The sequence below is a fragment of the Bubalus bubalis genome, chromosome 6 (assembly GCF_019923935.1).
Source record: "Bubalus bubalis isolate 160015118507 breed Murrah chromosome 6, NDDB_SH_1, whole genome shotgun sequence".
Taxonomy (NCBI): Eukaryota; Metazoa; Chordata; class Mammalia; order Artiodactyla; family Bovidae; genus Bubalus; species Bubalus bubalis.
Window position 1 is genome coordinate 112,386,971 of NC_059162.1, and position 6,795 is coordinate 112,393,765.

The window sequence follows — 6,795 nt, forward strand, 5'->3', positions numbered from 1 at the left end:
GCAGGAACTTGCTTCCCCGACCAGGGATTGAACCCAGGCCCTCAGCAGTGAGAGCACTGAGTCCTAACAACCGGACTGCCAGGGAACTCCCCCTCCCTGCTACTTGAAATCAACTTATATTTTGGAAAAAAGCATTCATTTTCTTGCTCAAGGCTTATTGGGACAATAGTAGTGAGAACCACACTTATTACTCATTGAGTAGTTCATCATGGATTCATTTATCATCTCATGGAACACTCAAAGTGAGCCTATATGATCATTACTGTCCTTGTCCCAAGTCTTCCATTTTCACAGTAGAGAACTCAGAGGTTCAGAGAGGTTAACTGCCTCAGCCAAGGTCACACAGCCTGTAAGCGGTGGAGGCAGCCTGGCTCTGGCAAGGTGGTTGAGAGTACCGTTTCTAAACTATTTCTCACTGCTTTTCATTTAGGACATTCTTATTTAAAGCAAACAGCCTTTCCTGAGAAAACAGACATATGAGATTACAGAAAATTCAGAAAGAGATAAAAAGTAGACATCGATCCAGCCTGGGCCCCAGTGGTTACATGAGTGTCACCTTGGCTTCCACAGCCTGTTAAAAGATGCTGCATATCCACCCATACTTCTTTATTTTGGCAGTTTCTGTGATATTTCGCCCGTGGATACACAAATCAGCTTTGATAATGTTTTTGCAAGCATAGCTTAGGTGGATCTGTTTATCTTTGAGCATCAAGATGGCTTCATTCTGACCCCGAGCTGGCATCTCTCCCTGTTTTACCCTTGACTTGTAACCCGTATTAGCCAACTGCAAGTGACTGATCTCGGCTCTGAACCAATTCTAAAGAAGCCAGAAAACTGTAGCAAGTGAGTGCCAGAGGACGGCTCTGATATTTCAGGCACCAGGAAAAATTGTCAACGTGCCAGATGCCTTTTCAATCCAGAAATAAAGAACCTCAAAATCATTTTTAAAGTTCAAAGCTAACTTCCTAAAAAGGACCTCGGCAAAAAAGAGGGCTTTTCTCCCGCATTCAAGAATCCACACAGGAATGTTGTTGTCACTCAGACAAGAGCAAAAATATCTTTATAGATGTCCTCACTTTTATGAGCAGATTTACATCTAGAGAGCATCATGAAAAACAAAGCCCATTATGCCAAGGTGTTATAAATTTAAAATACTTGGAAGCTTTTTGTCCCATTAGTGGAATTTAATGGGAGTCTGCTTTGGCTCAAGAATGACAAATGAATCAGCTGTGAACAGGAAATTAGGTTTTTTTTATCTACTTATTTGGACAGCAGTAAAAGGGTGCAGGCAGCTGACAGGCCTGGAATGGAGGTGGGGAGCTTGGCAGAGGGGCAGGGGCTCTGATCATCTTATCACATCTTATTGCTGCTGGTCCAGGGCAAGCACGCAGCAAATGCTGACCAGCTGAATGAGGGGTTCTCTGAGGAGTCAGTCTGCAAGGATCACACTGCTGTGGTGGTTTGAAACATAGAGATAAGCAAGTCATACCAAGGGCTTCCCCGACGGCTCACACAGTAGAAAATCTGCCTTCAATGCAGGAGACCCAGGTTTGACCCCTGGGTCAGGAAGATTCCCTGGAGAAGGGAATGGCAACCCACTCCAGTGTTCTTGCCTGGAGAATTCCAGGGACAGAGGAGCCTGGCAGGCTATGGTCCATAGGGTCACAAAGAGTTGGATATGACTGAGAGACTAACACAAGCAGGTCATACAGACTAGCACATGGGATTGAGCAATGCTCCCCAAGTCAGCCACCCAGGATCAACCCTTGTCACTTCTGGACACAGCCGAGGGGTCAAGGTCCTCAGGTCCAACTTGCCTGCATTCCTCATCCCAGTGGCTCCCAAGTGTCTCTGACCTTTTTAGGGCATAGTCCAAGCTGCTTGTCCACTGGAGGGCCTGGGTTTTGAAGGGTTTATTTCTGATAGGAAGTGAGTGAGTGAGTGAAGTCGCTCAGTCGTGTCCGACTCTTTGTGACCCCCTGGACAGTAGCCTACCAGGCTCCTCCATCCATGGGATTCTTCAGGCAAGAGTACTGGAGTGGGTTGCCATTTCTTTCTCCAGGGGATCTTCCCCACCCAGGGATTGAACCTGGGTCTCCTGCATTGCAGGCAGACGCGTTACCCTCTGAGCCACCAGGGAAGTTTCTGATAGGAAACATAGTCATTAAATAATAATGAATCAATGTCCCAGTTTAAGTTCCTCAAAGACCTGGATAACTAAGGGTCAGAACTCCTGGCTGTGGGAGACACCAACGCTGTTGCACAAGCCTCCAGCCAAAAGTGAAGGCGACGAGGGCAAAAGCCAGCTGGTGCTGGAGTCCAGAAGTGAGGAGTGGGTGCCCCTGAGACATGCTGGCCATACAGACCCCTGCTGTGATCTCTGGGAGACCATCCAGGTCTGGGCCTCATGGGCTGGGGCCACCCCCCTCCACCTTCCTCTTGCGCTAGCAAACCTGTTCCATGAGCATCCTTTAAACAAAACTCCTGCTTCCCCAGGTCAATGCCTCTGCCTCTGCCATTCCCAGGCCCTGCAGGGCTCCCATTTCACCTTGTCGAAACCCTGCTGTTCCTTCCTTGGGAATGTGTTCTATGTAATAGAATGCTATTTAAAGAACTTGCAACATTCAATAAGGGTTAAGTGTGAAAAAATGACTACTTTATTTTCCAAGAGAGATTTACTTCGTCATATATGAAACTACACTCATCAGCTTTTCTTCTCTTGTAGAATAACTAAGAAGGGATGTAAGGTTGTTTAGTGGGGCTCAGCTCAAAGGCCACCTCCTCCATGCAGGCCTCCCTGATAGCCCTCTGATGATCCCCATTATTTTCCCTTCTGAAAGTGAAAGTGAAAGTGAAGTTGCTCAGTCGTGTCCGACTCTTTGAGACCCCACGGACTATAGCCTACCAGGCTCCTCTGTCCATGGGATTTTCCAGGCAATAGTACTGGAGTGGATTGCCATTTCCTTCTCCAGGGGATCTTCCCGACCCAGGGATCGAACCCAGGTCTCCCGCGTTGTAGACAGGCGCTTTACCGTCTGAACCACCAGGGAAGTCCTCCCTTCTGAAGGTAAGGCCTATTAAAATAGAAAGATTGAGAGATGGCCTGACCCAGACCACCAGGTCATTAATCAGCCACCTGAGACATTCTCCCAAAGGAAACCCACTAAAGGATGCTCTAGACATATGCCCCCTCTTTAGTGCTCAAGGCTTTTGCCCAGACCCAGTCTGGTCTCCCCGGGAGCTGGGCTTCAAGAACCTCTGTTGGCCAAAGAAAGGAGTCAGGCTGACAGTCTTCCCTGGGCACATCCTGTAGATCCAGAGGCAGAGCCCCACCCACTGAGCTCGACGGCTCCTTTTCCTTGGGGAAAAGGAGCCCAAGGTGAAAATTCCTCCTGCAGCCTGGCTGCTGTGCCCCAACAGTGCCCTGAAGATGCCAAGTGGGGGGTCTGGAAAGAAACAGCCCACCGGCTCAGAGGTATAACTCCCTGCTTGGTCGGCCAAAACACCTCTCAGCCCCACGACCCCATGACCATCCTTGTATTTGGGGGTGGGGCGCTCTGTGCCCCCTTCGTGTAGGAGGAGCCTCTGTCCTGGTTCTCCTCTGCCAGCCTGAAGGCAGCCCTGGTACCATGTGTGCCCCCAGCCCCTCTCCAAAGTCTCACCTGCCCCAGGTGCTTGGTGATGATTTGATGAAAGAACAAAGGAAGGACTTCCGCCTTCCTAGGGTGATGCTGGTAACTTTAGAGCGTCAGTGCTGACCCCTACTTAGGGAGGTGATGGGCTCTCGGACGTGGGGAAAGGACTCGTCCTGGGAGTTGTGCTGTCTGATGTGGGGCTGGTGGGTCGCCAGCTGCTGAGACAAACAGTGGCTACAGTGTAAACGGTGGAACCAGCAGGCACAGCGACTAGACCTGGCCTCCTTCCCCCAAGTCTCTGGGCTGGTTTGTCCACTGGTGTAAGTTTCCTGGGCTGCCTTTACAGAGGCCAGAGAAGTCTCCCATGGGCAAGTTCTTAAAGCAATGATCTTCCTCCTTCAATGATCTCTGATCACATGACCTCCTGCCTTTTCTGTGGGGAGCCCCTTCCAGGGAGGGTTTTCAAGACAATGTGGACCCCAGGAAGGGGTAGAGTTGATGATGGGGTCAAGGAAGATTGTCTATTGTGTGTTTTCACAGACCAGAAAGCCTAAGACACCTCCTGGATACCCTGGTTTCTACTGCTGCAAGGCTAAGCAGAGGCAAGGCAGCCAGGACACGAGCAGAAAGGGAAGAGAAAATCTGAGGGCAAGAGCCAAGAGGGAGAAGGTGTGGGAGGCCAAAGGAGCAGCGGGGGGCAGGCACGTTGGGACATTCCCACCACAGGCATTTTTCCAGTCACCGTGGGCGGAACTCGGCAGAACTATCGCAAGTCCCAGTCTGGTTTAGCCAGGGACTGTGAACACCCCGAATTGTATTTAATTGGCATGTGTGCTAAGTCACTTCAGTCACATTCGATTCTGTGCAACCCTACGGAGTGTAGCCCACCAGGCTCCTCGGTCCATGGAATTCTCCAGACAAGAACACTGGGGTGGTTGCCATTCCCTTCTCCAGGGGATCTTCCTGACCCAGGAATCGAACCCCGGTCTCCTGCACTGCAGGCAGATTCTTTACCCACTGAGCCACCAGGCCTCTTTTTAATTTAATTAATGTTTCAGGGTTTTTATTTGCTAGTGTAATTGATAAGCTAGATCTTTTTTATTGAGGTAGAGTTGATTTACAATGTATTAGTTTCAGGTGTTCAGCAAAGTGATTCCATTATGCATAAATATATACCTATTGTTTTCAGCTTCTTCCCCCTTAGAGGTTATTATAAAATATTGACTCTGTGCTCTACAGTCTGTCCTTGTTTACTTATTTTACATGTAGCAGTGTGTGTCTATTAATCCCCAATTCAGCCCTCCCCTTCCTTTCCCCTTTGGTATAACCATAAGTTTGTTTTCTATTAATATGTCTGTGGGTCTATTTCTATTTCATATATATGTTCATTTGTATCATTTTTTTTTAGATTTCACGTATAAGCAATATCATATGATATTTGTCTCTCTGGGCTTACTTCACTTAGTATGATAACTTCATGATCCATCCACGTTGCTGCAAATGACCACCCAAAACTTTAAATCAAGTTTGAAAAGAACAGTCTCCCGTTGATTGGCGCGTCCGAGAACCCTTTGTCCCCAGATGTTTGAATTGCACCAGGCTCTGGCTGGATGCCAGCCAGGGGTGCAAGTTCAGCAGGTGGGAGACTGGGACCTCTGAGATGGGACCCTGAGCAGCAGGTGTGGAGGCAGGGAGCAGCCTTGCAGACAGCGCTCCCCTCACCGCTGTGACTTCCGTCCCCCGCGTGTGCTCCCTGACCCTGAGGCTCGAGCCACAGGCACGGAGTCATTTCAGTTTGTTTAGCCCTTCACAGTTTACATGTATGTTTATTTTTAGGGCTGGAGCCACGGGCGTGTGGCCCACGCAGTCACAGGAGACCCTGGCCTTAGAAGGACCCCTCACTTAGTTTAACACTCTGCAATTGCAGTTCTTAATCATGTTAACATGCTTAATTCTTGGAATTCTTAGTAATGCTTGATCAAAGTGAAAGTCGCTCAGTCATGTCTGACTCTTTGCGACCCCATGGACTATACAGTCTGTGGAATTCTCCAGGCCAGAATACTGGAGCAGATAGCCTTTCCCTTCTCCAGGGGCTCTTCCCAACCCAGGGATCGAACCCAGGTCAAGGGGCTCCCTTAATCATTTCTCACGGGGCCCCACAACTTCTGCAGCCAGTCATGTTTATTATCTCACTAGTTCTGAAGCCTTCACAGGAGAGGAGCCTGGAAGGAATTATTACCCCAATTCCCCGGTGGTGAAACTGAGTCCCAGAGGGGAGAATGGTGAAGCCAGGGCGAGTGAGAGACCCAGGGCTGTTTTCTCTCTTGAAGCTCCTTCTCGATGAAGGGTAAGTGGGCTTGCCTCTCCTTTCACTCACCTGCCTGGGGTCTTGCCTATGCTGCCCTAGCCGCAGCCCGCTTTCCATCCCATTTCATTATCAAAAAAAAAAACAAAACAAAACACTCAAACCATTTGCTCACCTGCCAGTGAGGAGCTCCTGGGGGTGAGAGCCTCCTGGACGGCTCTAGTTCTCCTATCTTGTGTCCTGTCAGGGTATCAGAGCAGGGGGGTGTTCTTGGACTCCTCCGCTCCCCGAGAACCTGAAGCCAGAGATGCTGACCTCTGCCGAAAGGGCTCCCCGGGAAGCATTCCTGACCTTCAGACTCGCCTGGCCGCGTGCTGGTCCCGTGCCCATGACAATCACTTCCTGCCTGGGTGTTTACCTTCCTGCGCCCGTGGGCCCAGCCAGGGTGGCAGCCCCACACCTGAACCAGAGGCCGTGCAGGAGGGAAGGTGCTGCCCACGGTGAAGGCCAGGAGCAGCTGGTGCTGCAACTGGGCACAAGGTAAGCCTGGTGGTCCCATGACACCTGATCCCCCAGCCCACAGTCTTGGCCAGGCAGCCCCAAAGGCAGCTCCATCTAAGACTTGGAAAAGGTTGCACGTGACGTCATGATTCAGCTCAATCCCTTCCAGGCAGGGACACTCGCTGCCTCGTGCTGGACCTTCCTCTGTTACTGTTACTATTCCTGCTGTTGTCGCTAATAGCTACCTTCTATTTGCTGAGAGTCCCCTGGACTGTAAGGCGATCAAATCAGTCAATCCTAAAGGAAATCAGTCCTGAATATTCCTTGGAAGGACTGATGCTGAAGCTCCAATAC

The 6,795-nt window shown here is 49.9% G+C and overlaps 1 protein-coding gene across 4 annotated transcripts in view; it reads right to left on the minus strand.

Annotated features, from left to right (window-relative positions):
* The window catches only part of NGEF (neuronal guanine nucleotide exchange factor), a 128,035-nt gene extending 121,742 nt beyond the window's left edge, over nucleotides 1-6,293 (minus strand). Inside the window, exon 1 of one of the 4 annotated variants that reach the window (XM_044945290.2) lies at nucleotides 6,116-6,288. The gene's annotated coding sequence lies outside the window, so the exon portion shown is untranslated. Of the gene's footprint in view, nucleotides 1-6,115 lie in introns of all 4 variants that reach the window. The other 3 variants (XM_044945291.2, XR_006552008.2, XR_006552009.2) reach the window with 3 other exon arrangements.
* Between the last annotated feature and the right edge of the window lie 502 nt (nucleotides 6,294-6,795).